The sequence below is a fragment of the Lissotriton vulgaris genome, chromosome 2_1 (assembly GCF_964263255.1).
Source record: "Lissotriton vulgaris chromosome 2_1, aLisVul1.2, whole genome shotgun sequence".
Lineage (NCBI taxonomy): Eukaryota > Metazoa > Chordata > Amphibia > Caudata > Salamandridae > Lissotriton > Lissotriton vulgaris.
Genome location: NC_141687.1, coordinates 1,154,426,906 through 1,154,450,553, shown reverse-complemented (window position 1 = coordinate 1,154,450,553; position 23,648 = coordinate 1,154,426,906).

Sequence of the window (23,648 nt, the reverse complement as noted above, 5' to 3'; positions counted from 1 at the left end):
ATGTTTCTGCCCTACTTTGTTGGCCCGGGTGGGCCAGAGGCATTCGTCAGGGTGATACCAGAGAAACGATCCCCCAGTAATTTCACCTTGCAATTTTACAAAAGTGAGCGTGTGATGCCAAAGAGTAGCTCCGGAGTGCAACAATACAACAACACAAATAGTTAAAAGGTTGTACTTGCTGTTCCTTGGGAAATTATCCCCAGTTTTCTACAAGAATTAATTGTCAGGGGGCGGTGGTAGGAGGGCCCTGTAGCCACACTTACTCCAAGGGTCCCGTCCTGTAGACAAACGTATTTGTCCTAGCCGCTCCCTCCGCTGCTCCATAGAGATATGGCACTCTCCTGCTCTCTCCCTAATGCCTGCACACAATCAGGCTGCTGAGCACCATGCACACACCTTTGCATCATAGTGCAAAGGTACCAACTTGAGTCTAGCATAGGTTTTGTACTGGAAAAGTATCCTTCCAATACAAAATAGTATGCTTGCAGTAACTTTAAAACTTTCCTTACTTTCTGTGCTGTACAGTACAGCACGCATGCAAGGTCAGACAGGAAAGAAGAAATAAAAGTATTTCTCCTTGATAGCACCTTTTTCGAAAGGGCATTATTTTTTAATGCAAACCCTGTCTACTTTTTTTAGGAGATAAGGTTTTACATCAAATACCATGGGTGGTTGCATGAGAAGACCCATGCAACCACCCATGGACCGCCCCCCTCAGGCAAAGTAATGCAAAGAAGGCATTGCTTTGCGCTAGTTACAAGTGAATTTGGAAAATAAATTGGAAAAAAAGATTTTATACGGGTTTGCATCACTTTTGTGATGCAAACATGACACAAAATCTTAGTGAATACTCTCTTAGGCCCTCATTTATGCGGATTTGGTAAAGATCACCGCAGCAAGTCACCTTGATGCGCTGCCCTAAGCCAAAATGAAACTGCCAGCATGCACCATATGTATCCAATAAGGTGCCTTCCTGTCCTTTCCCGCTGTGCTGGTGCCATTTTGGCAGCCAAGTGCCAATGCAGGCACTGTTGCATCATGTGCATGGGTGCCTGTGTTGTTAGCAGGATTTGTTTTTGTGCAGGAAGGGGCACTTTCCTGCACAAAATCAGTACTAAGAGGCATTTTCCTCTTTCTATGTGTGTTGCAGAATGCAGCACACATAGAAAGAGAAAAAAATGAGGAGACATAGAGATACTTCTCCTCGTTATGCCTCACCTCGGGAGGCGTAAGATTTTAATGCCTTCCCAGGTTTGCAAGTCCTTGTAAATCTGGGAATGCGGTGAGAACCATCGGAGTTGCTTGGGAACACCCACTGCAATGTCCATGGAAGGCCACCCTTGTGCAGAGTAAGGTGACTCAGCGATTTGTGCTGCGATGCCTTACTTAGGTTTTATGAGGCCACTCGAAGCCACGCCTTACACAGAACCACCTCTCCTTCAGAAAACAACTAAAAACTTGGATATTCGATAAGTAAAGTACCCCTCCCTCAAGCGCCTTGAGACCCTCTGGGTGAGTAGTGCGCTATACAAATTTTTGAACTTGAACTCGAACTTTGCGGGGCTTTCTAAATCTGATTCAGAGCCTTGAGTCACACATGTACGTACCACTTTGGGATGCAAGGCTCTCATATATATGCCCCTTAGTATTGTAATTTTTGACATATCGCTGTGTGGCGTGAACAATAATAAATGTTAGCCTGGGCTCCTATCAGTGCTTACCTTAATAGTGGTAATGACACCGGCGATAAGTCAATAAATGTTCTCAATGTTTGGAAGTGCAGTGTTCTGTCACAGCCTGCCAATGTTATTGAGAAGGGGAATGTTGCACAGTTTTTTTTTAGCTAAGTTGTGCAATTGTTCAACTGTATCAGAAGGAAGAACTAAAAAATACATAGTATATGCATGCAAGCTTTTCCTTGTTAAACATTATAATGCTTACTAAATACAGTTTAAAATAAAAAAGGAACAAATTAAGTAAGTTTTGTCTAACAAAAATATACAACAAAGTAAGCTTTCTATAAACAAGAAACCCAAAAAATTCCATTGTCAAACTAAGAAACATATCAACTTCAGCATTGCAAAAAAAAAAACAAATCGAAAACAATTAAAATAACTGCAAACCAAGTCGTTTTCTCATTCGTGATTTCACATCACACCCAAACCCACACAGGGGAGTAACTCGCATCCATGCTTGAACCTGCCAGGAGAACCCGTAGGAGTCACGGATTATTTTTAAAAACGTTACCCTGGTATTTCCTATTGAACAGCAATACATAGCATCAGAGGTGACAGACCTCTGTAACAAGATCTAATTTCGGAAAGGACGCCAGTGACGTGGCAGAGTCAACCATGCCCGGCAAAATTGTGACCTGGAAGATTCTGAACCAGTCATCCTCCCTAGGAAATATTCTAAATTCCCTACAAGACAGACCACATCTCACAGCCCTTTCAGACAAATTCAGAAAAGAAAGGAATTTCAGTAAAAGTAAAAAGAAAAGCGTCTATGATGATATCAAAGGCAATTATAGAAGCAGTAAAATTAATGAGAAAAGTGTGAGCACAAAGAACAAGTGCCTATTACCTTGTAAGAATGTTTTAATTTCAGAGCAATCATGGGTTGCTAGAAAACACTTAGTAAACAGTCAGCCGTTGCAACCCGCTGTAGACCAGTGTCTGCCCTCGCCTCCGTCCGCAGGGCCTACACGCACAGCCTTTTCGTGCTTGTACTTGCCAGTTCACTGATATCAAGTAAGGCACCGCGTTTACAAGGGTTCGTATATAGATATTCATTTAACTGTCTCTAGACTCTCATTAAATTACATTTTTGTCAAGGACACGTGGGTCATGCTCACCTGCCATATCAAATGTGAGACCTTCAGGCAGCATCTCGAGGAGTAGGGCACGGGTGGTGGTTGTGAGACAGTTCTTTCCTTGCACTCTCAATTGTTAAGTTTATCGGTATACTAATGTAAGATTTACATGTAGTTCACATTTGCACACCTGGATCTATAAACACCCATCTGATGCATTTAGTAGTTTTGCAGATTTTTTTTTATTTCCAATAGAAGGAGAGACAGACCTGTAAAGGGCACCAAATTAATTTAGGACCCGGGATGAGAAGTAATGTCTAGTTGACAGGCGGGGTTAGAAAGATTTAGAAATATGAACACACGGAATTGCCAGAATTTATGGTAGGGGCTACTGTGTGTGTGAAATTCACGTAATTTGCATAATTAAACAACATATCTGCATGCCTACTTAAAATATGCATAGTTGTGTGAAATGCAAAACCGGCATTGGTGCTTTACTGTACCTTGAAATACAACCTTGAGTCAATTTTGGATCCAAGGGCGTCGTTTGCTGTAAAAAATATGGCACCAAAAAAAAAACTTCCAGAAGTAGCAGCTCGTATTCTGGCATCTAGGTTGTTCCTGAGTCCTCATGCTAAATGGTTGCCTTGAGCTGCGCGTACTTACGTGACGTGGCATAAGAACATCATTTTGAGAACTTTGCCTAACAAACAATGTGGAATTACTCAACACAAGTTTGCACAGGCATAACGAACATTTTGGCCAGAGCTAGAAATGGAGAGTGGATTTTTCATTGAAAGCAGGATTCCTAAAGTAGAGTTTGAGGTGCTAATAAAGTGTTAGGTTGAGTGGGACTTTCGGTTCACTTATATCGGATTGTTAGAGAGTGCCCGCTTAATTCGTTGAGGTGTTGATGAAAACATCATAGACACACTTTAAGTTGAGAAAATGCCGCTTTATAACTATGTCACAAAAAACTTGGAATAACACATCCTCTCCTCTTTGCCGTGTTAACTGATGGAGTTAAAGTGTAAAATAAATACATTTACATTCTTGCTAGCCTCTGCTTCAGCTAAACAAAGCAATACCCCCTTTTTCTTTTATCTATATCAGCCCCTCACCCGGTCCCTTTTAAATGTTATTTTTCTTTGAACAACTTCCCTAATGTTTCGAAACCTGTTGGCCAGTTTAGAGAGAGTGCTCTGCATGGCTCTATCAGACCATCGTATACTCAGACGTGAGTCCCTTGCTCACTTTGCCACTGGATTCAAGCAAGCCTGGCTGAAGACAGCTGTAATGCCAGAAACCGGTCCTAGGAAGCTTGAATCCAGTCCAGGGGAGGCATGGCTTGGCAGTTCGGGCTGGACTGTTCCCATGAGTCACAGGGTCGGACTGATTTGCATATAGCCATGTCTGAACTGGGGTGGCAGAGTGGGCTAAAGGACGGTGATGGATTAAACTCAGATCTGTTGACTGGGTGTGAGTGTTTGATTGGTTCAAATGCTCCGTCCATCACCACCCCCTTTTGTACCGCTATGTTCGCCATAAGTTTGCAGGGTATGCTCAGACGAGAGTCCCTTGCTCACTTTGCCACTGGATTCAATCAAGCCTGGCTGAAGATGGCTGTAATGCCAGAAACAGGTCCTAGGAAGCTTGTTTCCGTTCCAGGGAAGGCATGGCTTGGCAGTTCGGGCTGGACTGTTCCCATGAGGCACAGGGTCAGACTGATTTGCATATAGCCATGTCTGAACTGGGGTGGCAGAGTGGACTAAAGAACGGTGATGGATTAAACCCAGATCTGTTGACTGGGTATGAGTGTTTGATTGGTTCAGATGCTCTGTCCATCATCACCCTCTCCATGAAATATCTCTAATCATTGAAGAAACGCAACATCTAGCACTTAATTTGTTTCCATAACAGACATATATGCAAATATCATTAGGGATATTGAGCTCCCTAGGCACAGACATAATTTGCGGACCACTTTAGAACATTTAGGGCCTGATTACCACTTTGGCGCAGTTGCGCCGGCTCTCCACCAGTGCGGCTGCCCCAAAGCCTCATGAGGGCCACCCACCCAACTTTTTAAGTCATTGGCAGGCATTTCCTTTGCCATTCCCATGGCGGTGCCTATAAAATAGGCACCACAATAGTAACGTCAAAGGAAGTTGCAGCACAGCATGGACTGAAAAGTCCATGCCATGCTGAAACTTTTGTGCATGCACACAGGGGGGCACATAATGTGCCCCCCTGTGTGAATCCACAAGGCGTGTCGCAAAAGGGGGCCCTGCAGGACCCCCTTTCCTTCCTCACCCACTGTTTCCTTGGAGGAAAGAACTCCATGAAATCAGTGGCGGTGATGAAAGATGTTCTATACTTGTAAGCATATAGATGCTCGGGACTGCCGCGCCACCTCCAGGGTACGGCGGTCCCAGCGCGGCACAACCACTACGGTCATATTGTGGCGGTTGCAAGAACACCACCACCCCACCACCACAACTCTGGCGGTCCTCGGACTGCCAGACTCATAATCGGGTCATTAGCGTTTAGACAATTTGAAAGGGCACATCTCAATGACCTTGACATCACCCATATGTTGTCCTGGTAATATAACCCATAGGAACATACTATAATTAATCAAAAACACCTTCCCTCTCTCAGCTTCTCTGACTACCACTTTTCACCCAACCTGCAAACCTAATCTCAGCAAAACATTCACCCAGCGTATTACAAGCCTCATGACCTCCGCACCCATCATCTAGTCCAATGCTTTATTTCTTTTAGGCTTGAAGCTGCTAGGCAAGTTTATTAGCAACACTAGGTGAGAAGCACTATTTAACCCTCTCATTACCATGAACATTAACTATCTCATTGAGTCAGTCCACTCCAACATTATCAAACTAGTGCTCAAATCATATAGTCTTTCAAATGACAATATATTGGTCACGCCAGGCACAAACCCAATTATCATCCTTTAAGCACCCACAGCTATCAAACAAAAACCACTGACCCACAATACTGCTCCTTCATGGACTTGTACTTTAAAACTCTTAGGCAAGAACAACTCTAGTAATCACCACAACTGAGATCAGAGTCCTTCTGCACTTAGTCAACCCCAATCCTAAAACCAAATTTGAGGCTTACACTTTCTGGAGGTTTGCTGAATAAGAGGACAAGTCTGCACATCCTGCAGCACACAAGAACCAACTGACAGCACATGAGCTATATGCGAGAATATAAAGAATAAAAAAAGCACAAGTGACTTCTTTTTGCTCAAGTATTTTTCATCAAGCAATTCATTACATGAATTTATTTAAGTTTCACTTTATACAACAAATTAGTGCCCGAGATGTGTTTCTTTTTTTATTTTATTTTATGGAAATCAGACATATTATGCATACCTTATGACATTATTACATATACTTATAAAATTTCATAATGGCCAGAGTAACATGATTAACAGTTTGTAATTATTTTGGATATTCATACCTCATTGTTGCTGTACATACTTTCTCTGTACTTTTACATATTTATCCATTCCCTTGTCTATCATTTCTTTCCATCCATGCTATCAAAGGTTCCCATATATTCATTCCTTTTCTCATAGCCCTTACACATATACATTTATACAGAGAAATTTCCTGACGTCCTACGTATATTAATCTATATAACCATTGATAATATGTGGGTGGCTCACTATCCTTCCATGCACTAGCAACCAGCAAGCGAGCTAAAGCCATTGTTAAAAACACAAAGTCCCTCCCCATCGGATCTAAGTTCGTCCGTATCTCATAACCTAATAGCATCAAAGTTGAGGTGATTTTTATCTCTTTGTTCAGTAGCTGAAACCAGAACTTTTTAATACCCTCTTCTAACAAACCCAGCTTTTCACAGGAATAAAACGGTATACAGACATAATATCGATTCAAAAATATAGAATGGTACAAATATCGAAGTAAAAATATAGAATGGACAAAATATCGAATGGACAGAATATAAAGTTGAAAAATATTGTTTTGAAGGTAAGTAATTTATTATCGATTTTTAAAATATTGAAAGTTAAAATATTAGTCAGTCAGGCATTAAAACTTTATTTGGTTTGTTACATCCATAAAAGTATACACTATACATTTTATAAAAACCTTGTAAAAACACATAATATAAAACATTTATAAAATTACAACTCAGTCATTTCCTGGAAGATAACACAACTCTTTTTGTTGTTAAACAATATCTTCCTAGGTTATTAAAATCACAATGCATTAAACATATTTAACCGAACCTTACATCCTCATTCTCACTTTTAATACCTCTCGTCTTAAATGCTGATTCGGTAACCTATCTAAGTAAGGGTAGGGTTGGTCTTCTGAAGCCCATACTTGGTTCATATGGGACACCGATATTTTTTGCCAGAGATACTCTTGATCACATATACGGAACACTTCAGCTCCCAATGACCGTAGTTCTTTTTTGCCTATTGTGACGTGTCCTAACTGCATATCTAGTTCTATTCCCAGCACACCATATGCTTCTTTTAATGAGACTCTTGTTTCTCTTGCCCAGGATAACTCACTAGAGGGAATTTCCTCCCTACACCACTGTGAGATTTTTTTGGGGAGCTCCCCAGTCCCTGGACGCTGCCAAAAGCGTATTAGGGCCATCCTAGTGGTTGTTGCTCAGGAGGTAAATCCCAACTCTAATCTCGCTGCTTGTACCATTGATGATTTTGACAGCGAGATCAAGCTTTTCAGGATCATACCCTCCTCTTTATCCCAACATTTTTTCCCGCTTAGGAGGAGAACCTCTGATCCATATAGAAATTGCGCGGGGACCATTGCTAGGTAGGCCTTTATAACCGGCCCGTCTGACATGTCTCCATAGAAGCTATTAAATCTTTTTAGGCCCTTCATAGAAGCCGTTGCCCTCATTTTTAATGCTTCCAGATGGTGGTCCATTTCAATTTACTTGTGAACCATATTCCCAAGTATCTATATTCAGTTACCCTCTCGAGTAATTCTGTGCCTAGATGCCAAGAGAACCGGGTCTTACTTCTACCGAAACATGATATTTTGGTCTTTTCCATGTTTACTACTAGCTTTTTTATTTAAGCAGTATTTATAGAACATGTTTAATTTCCTCTGCAGGCTTATCTCTGTCTGGTCCATGATCACCAGATCGTCTGCATATAACGGACAGGATATGTGATTACCTCCTAGCTTTGGACTAGCTCCTCTGACCTCTCTTAAATTCCGAGGTAGGTCCGCTATAAACAGAAAAAAAAGCAACAGGGCTAGAACGCACCCCTGCCTCAGGCCATTTCCAATCTGGATCCTCCCAGACAATCCGCCCTCCTCGTCCAGGATTACCTGGGCCCAGCTATTGGTATGTAAGGCCTGAATAAGGGCTAACATGTCAACGTGTATCTTGTAGTCTACCAAGGTTAACCATAGCTGCTCCCTGCCTACAAGGTCGAATGCCGCGCGGAAGTCTACAAAACAACAAAGTTAAAATATCGAAGTATATAATATAGTAATTAAGATATATCGAATTTTTGATAATATCGAATTTTAGTGTTTATTTATGTTATTTAATTTTTGTGTAATTTAATTCTGTAGCGGGTTGTGGGTTTACAGGGGGATCGGGTGGGAAGTAATTTAATTGTAATTAATTAAATCTGTTAATTTATTTATTGGTATTTATTTCGAATTAATTGTTAATTAATTATTAATTTGTAGTTGTTAATTTTTAATTGGTAATTAAATGTTTAAATGTGAATTATTTTTTTCTCAATTGATTAATCGATAATTATGTTAATTTTATTAATTAATTTTCCGTAGTGGGTTGTGGGTTTATAGGGGAATAGGGTGGGAAGTAATTTAATTATGATTATTTGCATCTGTTTATTTATTGGTATTCTTTTAGAATTAATTGTTAATTTATTTTTAATTGGTAATTAATTAACTTTTTATTGTAAGTAACTTTTATTAATTGGTTAATTGATAATCATGTTAATTTAATTAATTTATTTTCTGTAACGGGTTGTGGGTTTATAGGGGAATAGGGTGGGAAGTAATTTAATTGTAATTAATAATGTTAATGTATTTATTGGTATTTATTTTGAATTAATTGTTAATTAATTATTAATCGTTAATCGCTTTTTTTTGGTAATTAATTTGGATTATTAGGAAATTAATTTTAATAACTAATATGTATTTGTATTTTTATTTGATTTATTTTTTACATAATTTTAAATTTGTAATTTAGTTTAATACATTTCCTATTAGTATTGATATTTAATGTATTTGTATTAATATATTAAATGTTTACTTTCCCTACTATTAAACTTACTAGAGTGGGCATAGTAATTTTTACCCCTACGCTATCCCACGCTTTCCCTACTGTTGCGCTCCCTGGAGTGGGAATAGTCATTTTTACCCCTACGCTATCCAATGCTTTCCCTACTGTTGCACTCTCTGGAGTGGGACTAGTAATTTTTACCTCTACGCCATCCAACGCTTTCCCTACTGTTGCACCACCTGGAGTGGGAATAGTAATTTTTACCCCTATGCTATCCAACGCTATCCCTACTGTTGCACCCTCTGGAGTGGGAATAGTAATTTTTACCCCTACGCTATCCAACGCTTTCCCTACAGTTGCACTCTCTGGAGTGGGAATAGTAATTTTTACCCCTACGCTATCCAACGCTTTCCCTACTGTTGCACCCTCCAGAGTGGGAATAGTAATTTTTACCCCTACGCTATCCAACGCTTTCCCTACTGTTGCACTCTCTGGAGTGGGAATAGTAATTTGTACCCCTCCGCTATCCAACGCTTTCCCTAATGTTGCACTTTGTGGAGTATGAATAGTAATTTTTACCCCTACGCTATCCAAAGCTTTCCCTACTGTTGCACCCTCTGGAGTGGGAATAGTAATTTTTACCCCTACGCTATCCAACGTTTACCCTACTGTTGCAGTTGCTGGAGTGGTAATAGTAAATTTTAACCTCTTGCTACACTACAGTAAAAATATTGTATATTTTTATTCAATATTATGTTAATACATATATATGTGTTAAAAAATCAAATAGTATTTTTTTTTACTTACATTATTTAATAAGGTGTAAGTTATTTAAGTATTTTTAAGTATGTTTTAATTAATTATATTTATTATTTCATTAATTTTAAATTACTTTTAAGATATTTAAATAAATTCGATATTTTGACTAAGTATATATATTTTTTCGATATTTTTGTACTTACCTGTTTGCAGATAGGACTTTGATGTTTTGTCTTTCTATATTTTTTCTTTGATATTTTTTTCATCTATATTTTTGTATTCTATATTTTTTTCAGTGATCCGAATAAAACATATGTATACTATCTGCTGGGCCCAACAGGCATCTTGGGCATTTATCCGTCTGTCTCTTTCACCACCTGAATAGTTTGGCAGGCGTATAATAAAGATTGTATACAGTTTTATATTGTTGGGCTTCGAGGTTAGTGACATAAAAACATTTATCCTGATTTCTAAAACCTATATCTACCTCCCCATCCTCGAGCTTGCCAGCCCACTTTGATTCTATTTCGGCCATATCATTTGGTTTCTTCTTTAGTAGCTCTTGATAGAAATCCTTAATTTTGCTTTCTGAGTTTTTCATAATTTTTAGTAAAGGGACCGGTTCCATTCTAATGAGCCCTACAGGGAACCCTTTTATACGGTTCTGTATTTGCAGGTACTAAAAACATGAGCTCTTATGTATACCAAACCATTGAACTAGTTATAGAAAAGCCTTTCATTCTTCATTAGAATATCAATCTGCCAATGATACGATCCCCGCTTGCTCCCATTTCTTGGCCATTCCATCACAAAATACTAATGTCAAGAAATCAGAGTGCCAAAGTGATGTATATTTATTGTACCTAATACTTTGGCAAATTTTTCCACTTTTTTCCAGATCTTTAGCGCACTCTCAATACATTTATATCAAGTTTTTTTATGATAGTTTGGATCGCTTTGTCATTGCAATAATCCCACGGCAGCATCCCCAATAGCAAGTTGATATATAGTAGGTATTCTCGACCTCTCCGTCTCTTCAGTTTGAAAGAGATAAAGAATTCCAAACTGTTGCAGGACAGTAGCCCAGTAATAGAACTGTATACTGGGGGCTCCCCAACCACCCCGTTCTTTAGGTAGCTTCAGATATTTATAAGTCTGCCGTACCTTTTGATATCCCCAAATAAATTTAGAGAACATAGCCTCGATCTTATGTATTTTTGTGGCAGCGAGTCCTAGCGGTATTGCTCTTATTAAGTATAGAATCTTGGGAAATATCTTCATCTTAATCACATTGATTCTGCCAATAATTGTAAAATGCAGATTATCCATACGTCTAAGCTCTCTATTTATTATTTCCAGCACTGGGTCAATATTGACCGCCCAGATTCCTGCTGTTATTTTAACCCCTAAATACATAGCTATCTTGGTTACCTGAGAGTCTTGTAGCCGACACTTGGAGGAACATATAATTTGTGTTTTGGTTTTATTTAAAAGATATGCGGATATCTCCCCAAATTTTTCTGACATACTTTCAATCTCTTTGATAGCCTCTCGAGGTTCTGCTGTAATTATCGCAATGTCATCTACGTATGCGAGAATTTGCGTCTCATAACCATGTGTTATAACCGGTATAATTAATTGATTATGCAATACTCGAGTGATAAAGGGATCCAAATAAAATGCAAATAAAATAGGAGAGCAGGGACAGCCTTTGCGTGTGCCTCTGGCGATCTCCACCCTCCTAGAGGTGTGTCCAATAATTTGAATCTGAGCATAAGGTTTATAATACATAGCCTGAATGGCCCTTATAATTCCAGAGGGAAATCCTCTGTCTACCAAGTTCCCCCATTGATATCACCAGGCCACCCGGTCAAAGGCTTTTTCCTTGTCCAGGAGGACCACAACCATCTCTTTATCTTCAGCCTCTGCAATATCCAAGATTGAGATAACACGTCTTGTAGGGTCTGTGATCTCCCTGCCGGGAACAAAGCCAGGTTGCCGAGGTAATATAAGTGCAACAATGGTCTTTTGTAGTCGGGTGGCCATTATTTTGTAGTAAACTTTTGCATCCGCATTCATAAGCGATATTGGGCGGTACGAGGATGGCACTTCTGATGGCTTGTTTTACTTAAGAAAGACAACCACATCCGCACCCTGCCACGATGCGGGTGGAATCCCTCTATATTGTATACCCATGAATAGGTCTTTCATAATAGGGAGTACTTGAGATGCTAACTATTTATAAAGTTCCACCGGAATTTTATGCGGGCCTGCAGCTTTCCCCAGAGAGAGGGATCCCAGTGCTTCTTACACTTCTTCTATGGTTATTTCTTGTTTTAATTCCAGAGCGGCTTCACTCTCTAATCTTGGTAACATAAGGCACTCATCTCCTATTTCTCCATGTTCTTCCAAGAGTTTCTCCGGCTGATACAGCCTGCTATAGAATTCCTCAAATACCTCAGTAATTTTCTGTGGGCCGGATACTAAGTGATTATTTCTATCCCTGATTTTTAAAATGTTGTTCCTGGTGATTTTCTGCCTGGTTCTTAGAGCCAGAAGCCGCCCCATGGCCTCCCCATATTCATATAGTTCCCCCCGGTAAGCTTGAAACATCTGAGCCACTTTGGTCTGAAAATATGCATTTGTTTCCGATTTGGCTAAAGCTAGTTTGATCATTTGTTCGCCCAATAAACTCTCAGAGCCCCCTTTATTTATTATTTGAACACGTTCTGCCTCTTCTTCAGACAATTTGCTAATTAGTAGATCAGATTGTGCCTTACGTTGTTTCCGGGTACGAGCTACAAACCCAATTATCTCACCTCTGAAGGTGGCCTTGAAAGTATCCCATACCACCTCACAGGAGGCACTGTAACTGTTGCAATCAAAACATTCTTGAACCCATTTCTTGATATATATGCAAAATTCCTCATCAGCCAGTAGCTTTTTATCAAATGACCATGAAGTTCGCTGCCTTACAGCCATCACCTCTCTTACCTCCAAGATCAGAGGATTATGATGAGAATATAATTGAGGCAGTTTTGTAATATCTAGATTACCCATCAGTACATGGGAGGCTAAGAAATAATCCAGTCATACAAATTTCCCGTGTGGATGGGAGAAATATGTAAATCCGCGGTCTTTTCGTTGTTTTTCTACCCATACATCACACAGGCCATGGCTATATTTAAGTGCCCTAATTGCCCTATAGACCTTCCGCTTCCTTCCTACATATATCTGTTTTTGGGTATTAGTCACATCTAGATGTATATTAAAATCACCGCACACAATCAATCGTTGGGGCCAATTAGCTAGTTCTATTTCCAGTCCGTTCTAAATGCTTGCATCATCTAAATTAGAGGCATAAATATTCACAAACGCCAGCCCTATTGATAATTCTACTACAGCCCAGCGCCCCCACTTATATGCTACTGATCGCACTGCCAGCCCATTCCGCTGTCTGGTATATATAGCAACAGCTCTAATCATGGTGGTCTGGGAAGAACACACCTCCAAGCAATAGCCCCTAATCTCTAAGAGACCTTTATTACACCATGGAATGTGTGTTTTTGTAAGCATATTACATCTGGGTTCAGTGTTCTAAGTATCTCATATACCCTTTCTCTCTGTTTTCTGTCATTTAGACCACCAACATTAGATGAACAGAGCCTGAATTTATCCATATTTTACGGTAATTTCCTCCTTATCTGGCCATTGCTGATCTAACAGCTCATTATTGTTATTTCCATTAAAAACGCATGTCTCTGATTTCCTTTTTTCTTGCTTATCCCTCTTTTTAACACCCCTCAGCTTGCCCTCCCCCCAAACCTTCAACTATCCACAACACCCTACTAAACCCCACCTACATCCGTACCCAACACTGCCCCCCACCGAACCCTGTGGCCCCCTGCCACCCACCCAAACCCCACCAATTTCCCACTACACAGGCCTAAGGGCCAATGACCCTTGCAATGGAGAGAGACTTGCGCCTCTGAGTCCCCCTTTCTTATTACAAGTGGTATTATCAGGAAATATTATTATTATTATTTTTGTTTTTGATTAACCGTGCATCTATCTATTTAGTATCATGTCTAGTGGTCTCTAACAACCCCATTTTCTAGTTGCTCATGTGGAATCTAGGCATTCTTTAGTTTGTATTTCAGACATAAAAAATTGTGTCTGGCCCCTTTAATCACTACTTTTAGTGTATCTGGGTTTAGCAAAAAAGCCTGCGCGCCCTTAATCTGGAAAGGAGTTATAAATTGGCTTAACTGCCACCTTTTTTCTAAGGTGTGGTGACAGATGTCGAGTCTTACAAAAACTGAACCCCTTTTCCCTGCCGCTTCCTGTTCGGTTGAGCCAAATCATACAGGGCCTGGCGTGCTAAAAAGTTGTTTAGACAAATTAGAGTGGCCCTTGGCCTGGTCTCGGTTTGACCTCTTTTAGCAGTCGGCTGTTTAAACAGAAACCTGTGGGCCCTGTGGATCCCAGTGGACCAGTACCACATTGTTAGGTCCAGGAAGGCTTCGGTAAGGAGATCGATCAAAAATGTATGGACATCTGGACCCACAATACCTTTAGGGATACCTAATACTCTAGGATCATTGCGGCGTAATCGGTTCTCTAAATCAACTAGTTTCATTTGAGTGTCATCTCTGTGATAAGTCATAGCATTTAAGGTGTTTTTTGGGGATTGATATTCTCCCCTCCGCCTCATTCATTCTGTCAGTAAATTCGTTGCAGGTTTTTGCTATTTTTCTGACAGTGTTTTGATGTTTCCAGCAGGCAGTGTATGTCTTAATATTTTCTGTACTGGTTTCAAGACTATGGTCCCCTGTGGATTGATAAATTGCATCCAGGGATATTTCTTCCGGTTTACCACCAGCCGTACCCATATCGCCCAAAGATGAATCCTCAGTTTCTGTACCAAGGAAGCTGGGTTTAGGAGACAAAGAAATCTCCCACATCAAACTTTTAGCTGTCACAGGGTGGGGTGCCTTCTCCTTGTTTGTCAATTCTTTATGCACCATAGTAGTATCCAAACTTATTTCTTCCACATTTGAAGTGTTAGATTCACTCCACAGACTAGTTGCTGACCCCTCCAGAGATTGAGATCTTGGTCCCCCATCTTGCTCATCCTGCTCGACGTGCTCATTCTCTGATGAGTCTGAGGGTTCTGAGAGTGAATAAAATTTCTCACCCCAGTCGCCCTCTCTACTAGCCTCTGCTGCACTTCCTGGATCCTACCCCTCCTTCAAATTGTGTTCCGTATAGAGATTCAATATAGATACATCTTGGACATATTCTGGGTCCATGATTGGCTCATCGTGCCTTGCCGCTAGTGTGTCCTGTTGTGACACGGGGTAATCTGACTGGGAGTCGGAGTCAGATCTTTTTCCTTGCCGGGGTGTGTTTTGTCGTGCTGCTTGCCCACTTCATCCATAGGGTTTTCATGTGATGAGGTATTAGCTGTCATATGTGTGTTATCAATAATATCAGCCCCAGCATGCACCATCTTTTCTTTGGCAAGATAGTATTCCCTACATGTTCCTTTCTAGTCTTTGCAAACATTTGTGGGACTTTTTTTTTTTTGGTCCACCTTATGTTCATCCCCTGCGTACGGCTACTCAAATCGCCTACTGCGCCCTCCAGGGCCGCTTTCATGTTGATTCCTCTTTTCGACGTGGCCTCTATTCTACTCCCGGCCTGAGACTCTGACAGACCCCGACTCTTACCGCCGCGGGCTGATTTTGGGGGCATAATGACGTGGATTTACAATGGTGCAGTTCAATTTAAAAAGGAGATAGAAATTGCACCGTTTAGCTTATTCATTTTCAAAACGTCACCAAAATTGTGTGTTTTGTACTACCAAAGCTTAAATTCAAAGCATAAGTCTTTTCAGAACTCTACAGGTTAAGTTATCTTTCTATTAGCCGCCCTGAGTGCAACTGCAGCACGACAGTGCATTATGTGTACTCCCTCACCCACCATCAGTGCAGACCTCCTCAAAACAACACGCATACCGGCAGAGCCTCTCCAGTGCACCGCCTCCAGGGGCCCAAAGATGCCTGAAATGCAGCCCACTCCTGTCAACAGTAGCCTCGGAAAATTGCCCGCCTTGGACACACACCTCTGCTCCCCGCCACCGTGGCCGACAACCGATGGAGTATCATGCCTGCCAGTACCAGGTACGCCTATTGGGCAGTGTCCAGTCCTCCGTCCACACAGGTGAGTTGTTAGACGGGTAAGGAGAACACAGAGCTATCGCTACCGCTGCCGTTGAATACTTTACTTTCCAGCTGCAACAATTATCGCTTTTAAATTTTCACACTTTTCAAGTTCATAATCCTTTTCCATAGTCTTGGTTAATGTCGCATCACGGTATATCGGCAAAGCATTCTTCTGGTAGAGTCTATTTAAGAAGGAGAGCTCAGTGAGGAGCTCATCGCTCACACGTCCGACTAGCAGTCGCCATCTTTGCCTACCTCGCCATCTTTGCCTCGCCAGAGTTAATGACTTCCAAAATAGTATATTGTCTTTGGTATCAGCCCCGAAGTGTTTCAGGATAAATTGAGTATTTAGGATAAGCTCTTATTTAAAAATGTTCTGAAAGAAAATATGAACAGATGTCTTACATCGTTATACATGGAAACTGTGTTAACAGTTGTTATAGTGATACAACGTATCCTTGATTTCGAGATGCTTAATAAAGATCTTTGTGCGAATTATTTTAAATATGGATGATCTAAACTCTTTATTTGAGGAATTAATTTGTTGCAGTTCATGCTGTTGTGCATCATCACCTCCATTTGATGTGCTTATCGATTAATTTAGCATAGTGCCCACACCGCCAGCGCTCGCCCCGCATTGCACATTATCCACTTACATACCAAAGGAAACTCATGAGACATATTTGTGGGAAAGCAGTGCTGCAGGTTTATTTTGTACAACACAGGTAGCAATTAAGGTGGGTCATCTTACAGGTGATCCAATGCGGCAGCCCCTGGCTGACCCGCATGCCTAATGAGCCATCTTGCACGGCGAGACGATGCTCTGACGGTGCAGTAAATTACCATTTCGTTATACTCCCGCCCCCCCTGTCAGGGCGGAGCGATGAGGCACACCCCCGGTCGGTTCAGGCCCCCCGACCGCCCGAAGGACTAACGGGGCGCCAACGCTGTTTCCTGGAACCTCCTTCGGTCCAGGTGCTTGGCTCAGGCACCCTTACTGTGCCAGGCAGAGGTATCAAGAGTGTATCCTTCTGCCCCAGAGGTACCCTTACTGTCCATCTGCTTCCAGACCGCCCTGTGACTCCGCCTGCAACACAAAACATGACCATTAAAAATTCACAACTTTTACCCCGCCGCTCTGCAGCTGGGTCAGGGTTCAGGGTGGGATCAGCGCAGAGCCTAAGGGAATCCTGGCGGGAAGAGAGGCCGGGCATAGTTGCTGCGCCGCTTTATACCATAGGGGGCGCCCCCATCTCCCAGGTGAGCCCTCCCTATTGGCTGCTTGCGTAGGAGATCGGCTCAGGGAGGGGTGCCGTGCTAAGGGCTCTGCTCGCCCGTCGTGTGGGACTAGGGCGCTGTCCCGCCCATGCTCCCCTGCGTGTCGCGCGGTCAGCGGCATAGTGCCCACACCGCCAGCGCTCGCCCCGCATTGCACATTATCCACTTACATACCAAAGGAAACTCATGAGACATATTTGTGGGAAAGCAGTGCTGCAGGTTTATTTCGTACAACACAGGTAGCAATTAAGGTGGGTCATCTTACAGGCGATCCAATGTGGCAGCCCCTCGCTGACCCGCATGCCTAATGAGCCATCTTGCACGGGGCACCAACGCTGTTTCCTGGAACCTCCTTCGGTCCAGGTGCTTGGCTCAAGCACCCTTACTGTGCCAGGCAGAGGTATATAGACTGTATCCTTCTGCCGCAGAGGTACCCTTACTGTCCATCTGCTTCCAGATCGCCCTGTACTCCGCCACAGCTCTGGAGGAGGCCCACGTCGATGACAGAGCCCCCCACTTACCCAGTTACTTGCAACCTGCTGCTGCCAGAGCCTCCTGTACGTCTGGGAGAAAGACATCCATACCCAGCCCAGACAAGTGCACCCCATCGCTCTCGTAATATCCTTCAGTTCTTTCATGTATCAAAGCATGCCTAATGAACCCCAGGCCTCTCCTCTCCATAAATTTCTGCATGGACCTGTTGACCCTCCTGCGGCATTGTTCTATTGCAACAACTGATCGTGCACCCCTCCAGGCCTTGCGAGGGACAATTTCTGACCATATTAAGTATAAACAGATTATCGCATTGGTAATGACCCCTTCTGAACCACTGCATGGCCTTGATTATGCTACGAGGGCAGGTCTAGATTATCGCAGGAGTAGTCATCATCCCCATTCCTTAGGCTTACTAAAGGCGAGCTCGGCGACCGTGCTAGAAATAACTTATGACCTTTCATGTCGGGGTTTTAACTGTAATTCACCCCCAGGTGATCAGTATCTTACCTGTCGCACTTGGTTTAAACAGGATCAATCGCACCTTTGCATGATAGCCTGTCATACCCTTTGTCTACCCCCAAATAATTGGGGTCCAGTTACTTCAGGGGTTGTAAGTATTTCCAGGTACCCTGGTTTGAATTTGGTCCTCCTTAGACTGGAAACAAGCATCCTGTGACCGGTTTCGGGCTTTCAGCCCTCATCAGCCAGGATAGCACGACTCCAGTGGCATGGAGAGCACAGGACCCACCTCTGGGCATACCCGTCCCACTCGGGGTTCCACAAGGAACGGGGTCAAGACTGATTTGCATTTGGCTGGGTCCAAACTGGGGTGGTGTGGTGAGCAAAAGAATGATTGATTTAACCCAGATCCTTGTGACTGGGGGCAAGTTTTTGCATTGTCCAGCATTCTGTCCATCCATTGTTTCTTTTGCAAGTATTTTACAGCACCACACTTTTACTCAAGCTTATCTTTCTGCTCAATTGGATGACATTGGTCCTTATTCTTTTGAAATACTTCTGCTTGCTTCATAAGAAGTCAGAAATCGAGAGAGCGATGTACCCCCTCTTGTGAGGCATCTTTGGGCTACTTTTAATTCAGAACAGATTTAAGGGCCAGATGAACTAAGAATTGATTCAAAAACATGGTTGCAACTGCACACAGACTTTTGAGAATGAATGAATGAAGATTATTTGTATAAGTTAATTAAAACCATTGCATTACAGTAAAATAACATTGTGAAATAGAAACCATAATAAGACATAAAAGTATGCGCTAGCTAGAGTCTTTGTTTACATTAAAAAAAGGTGCCAGTTACTCTGGGGTCCAATTTAAAAAAAAAGGTTTTTTTGAGTATGGCTTTACAACTGGCCCTTACGTCATGGTTTGTACATGTCCCCAGTTTCTGTCCCATCAGGTTTCAAGCTCTGTGACCCTGTCCCTTTAGCAACTCAAGTTTTACCCTTTGGCGCGACTCCCTAATAAAGTGCATGTGCTTTGTGCAATCATGAAGTCAGAAACTTAAGTTTCATGCTGTAAGCTGTCCATTACTCATCGGTTCATCCCCAGTAAGCATGTCACCTGTTTGTGTTCCTTCAGTTTTCCAGTTCCGGTTGAGAATGAATTTTTATTTTGCAAACCAAACTATACACTAAGATCAGTTTGCAAAATTCCAACTTAGAGTGGCTCACAATCCAAAGGTGGCCCTAAATGTTATCCTTGTCTTTTTCTCAAACTACAACAAGTTTTGGCCTCATTTACATTTTGCAGCAGTATGACTAGTTCAGGTCCAGGACAAAGAGAAAAATAAACATTTGATTTCACTTCTCTTTTTAAAAACAATGAAGTGTCTGTTTGATTATTTTTATGGATTTTTTTGTAAACATATTTTTATTGCAGATTCATAAACAAACATTGAGTTATTTCGACCTTCCCATCCCTGTTCATCATAAGTCACAGATCAGCAATAAAACTGCACACAGCCATTCAGCCCACATCCCGGGGGCTGGGCGGCGTTCGTGACTGATCTGTCAGAGATATCAAGGAAACCAACTCACAGAGGCATCCGGTCAGCAACATAATTCAGTATCTGCTGTTCTATAACTCCCGACCCCCCCATACGATCAGCAGAATACAGTGTTCCACAAATAGTGAATAATGTCAATGCAAATGCGACTCACCACAACCACTCATCCTTCGTAACACCCCTGTTCGAGATCTCCTAACCTTCAACAGTTAATCAATCGAAGCATTTGTTGAAAATCTGTTGCACGGGCATTCCTTCCGTTTGCCCATATCTGAGTCTAGCTTCCGCTTAAATCCTTCCTCTATCTGTACCGGATCCCTACTAACCCTCCCCTTATCCCTCCCCCTTCAACTGCTGCTGATGTGGGCCATATCGATATACTCTCAATCAAATCTTTCGCGACCTGAGGGACTCATACATACGTATCTCCGTGTCCCATGGAATCTCCTACACTGACCATCCCCTAGTCTTCATCTTCAGTTAAATAGTCCTTTAGGGCCTGCACTATTGCCTCCCAGGCCCTCGCCATTTCAAGGCCCTTCACATTTGCTGTACGAGTGGCTTGTTGTAGCCTAACCACACTTTCACTCCTAGCCCATTTCTGCAATTCGTTCATCCATCTCCTGGCTGACGGGCCCTACCTCGATTTCCAATGCCACGTGATCTCTCTCTGGGCCAGAATAAGTCCCAAGTCAATGAATTTACTTGTGATTTTCATCTTGGCCGTGTGAGGGAACCAGAGCAATAGACATGTCACCATGTCGTACTCCACCTGTCGATCAGTGACTGCGTTAAGAAGCTCCCCCACCTCCGACCAATACGTCCCTAGTCTCGGGCAGCCCCATAGTAAGTGGTCCAAGTCTACCTCAGGCGTCAAACATCTTGGGAATGCCGCGTCCTGTACCCGGAAATACCTCAGCATCTTCCCCGGGGTCAAGTAGGCCCTATGTATTACAAAGAAATGCACTTGCTGAAAGTGAGCATTCCTGCACCCCTTCCACGTTCTCTTCAAGATGTGTCCCCAGATCGTGTCCGGTATGGGTTTTCCTATACTCTCTTCCCATTTTTCCTTCAGGGCTGTGAGCAGCTCCAGTCCCTCGTGAAACATTCTAGAGTGAAGGCAGGTTGCCGCCTTAATTGTACCCGCAGCCATTACAACATACTGGCATGCCATGGTTGTGCAGGGTTCTGTTAATCCCGCCTTCCAGTGCTTCTGCATCGCCGCTATCACCGCCGCATGTAACCGGGAACTCCCATCAGGGAGGCCAAATTGATCTTGGAGCACTCTGAAGGGCACCAACACCCCATCAATATACAGGTCCCCCACCACTTGAAGGCCCAAATCCTCCCATTCTAGTAATGGGGACCAATCCCCCCATGCAGCAGCGCCGTCAGCATCCCCAGAGGGATCTCCGGTGCGTACGGGCGCGTTGCCCTCACTCTCTTTAAGCTCCTATGCCAGCATAGTCACAAGATCCTCTCCTCCATGGTTAATCCCCGCAACTCTAGCTTCTGTTGCATGGTAATATATGATAGGATATGTCTCTGAATGCCTGTCCCTCTATCTTGGTCCGGACCCCTAAATTCTTTAGCGATATTTTGTGTTAGTATCTGTAGTTGCGCCGCCAAATAATATAGTTCGAAATCAGGGACCCCCATTCCCCCCTCAAGCTTGGGTCTCATCAACTTATTTAGTGCCACCCTGCGCCTTCCATGTCCCCACAGGAAGTCAGTCGTCAGTGTTCTCAACTCTTTAAAAACCGGCTGGGGGATCCACACCGGCAACGTGCGAAAATAATAGAGCAACCTGGGCAATGCCACCATCTTAAGCAGTGCCACCCGGGCCTGCACCGAGAGGGGGAGGGATGCGCAGAAGGTCATGCAACCCTTCAGAGCCCTAATATAGTGTCCTATGTTTCCTTCTAGCATATCTGTAGCCTCGTGATATATGCGGACCCCTAAGTAAGTGAAGCACGATCCTTCCCAAATTACATCTACTGTCAGGGGTGGACGGGGCATATCCGTCTGCAACGGAAAGACGCATGTCTTATTCCAGTTGACCTCAAGGCCGGATAGTCTCCCAAAACTCGACAGCATTGTAACTGCACCCTCTAACGCCGTCCCGTGTCCTCCAGGAACAGCAACAAATCGTCCGCATACAATGAGATATAATGCGACGCCCGCCATTTACAATCCCATTGTACACCTCCCCAGAGCGTGCCTGGGCCGGCCAGTGGTTCTATTGCCAGCACAAACAGCAGTGGTGAAAGCGAGCACCCCTGCCTCGTCCCTCTACACACCGGGTAGTCAGAGGATATCACAGACCCCAATCTCACCCTGGCTGTCGCGAAAGAGTAGAGAACTCTCGTCCAGCACCCAAATTGTTCTCCTAAGCCGAACTTCTCCAGTACCTTATCAAGGTACTCCCATACTAGACTGTCGAAAGCTTTTTCGACATCTACAGACAACACTGCCTGCATCTGGTCTGGCTCCAGTTGGCTCTCTAGTACTCGAACTATTCGACGGATATTAGTTGAGGTGTTACTAGTGGGCATGAACCCGGATTGGTCTGTGTGAATCAGTGTGGTCATGTGTGGCAACAGTCTGGTGGCCAAAATGCGACTTTAAATTTTATAGTCCACCGTCAACATGGACAGCGGCCTATATGAGGTGACATCGTTAGCTTCCCTCCCAGGCTTCAGCAACTGAACTACCAGCGCCTCTCTCATCGATTGAGGCAGATGCCCCAGCTCCAAAGCTTCAGAGTATACCTCCAGCAAGTTGTGCGCCAAAATATTCGACAGGCAGGCCATCAACCCCCGGCGTCTTGTTCCTAGCCATCTGCTTGAAGGCTACTCTAATCTCCGAGACCGTTATATCACGGCCCAATTCCTCCGCGCTGTCCCCATCTAGCACCGGGAGTTGAACGCCCGCCAGATAGTTCTCTATGTCAAAAGCTTCAGCGTCCAGTTGGCTCCCAGTTGGCTCCCATATAAGGTCGTATAATAACTCAAAAAGTGCGACAAGATTGCAGCCTGCGAATAGACCACTTCTCCCGTCACCTCCGGTATGCTCATAATTGGGCTCCCTCTAGGTTCTTGATTCGCTAGTTTCGCCAACAGCGTACCCACCTTGTCCCCTTCTGCATGCACCTTGGTAGTATACAACTTATAGTCATAGCTCCTCAATCGTTCAGTTTCGGTCGCAACCAGTTCCCTCGATTCCTGCAACCGAGCCTGTAATTCCGGTCGCTCTGGTCTTTGCTGCTCTAGGTCTCTCAATGCACCTTCCGCTTTTCCCACGTCAGCCAGGACCGTCGATCGTTCACTCGAAAACCTACCAATGCAGAGGCCCCTCACCACTACCTTCAGGGCATCCCATTCCACTGATCTAGGAGTGGCCGTACCTCGGTTTTCGCCAAAGTAATGCTCAATACCCTGACGGACAGTATCACTGAACACCCGGTCCTCTAATGTATCAGGCCGCAACCTCTATCTGGGGACGGCTGATCTCACTCACTGCCACTGAACAGAAATCAACAGAGGATTATGATCTGATATGGTCCTAATTAAATATTCCGTGTGAGTCGTCATGGCAGCTATCGGTCCACTACATAGTATAGAATCTATTCGCACATGTAAAGCACGTATTTCTGAGAAAAAGGAAAAATCCCTGAAGTCAGGGTGGTGCACTCGCCATACATCAATGAGGCCCCATCTCTCTTGCCAGTCCTTCCTATGCTTAGCTAGCCTGCTA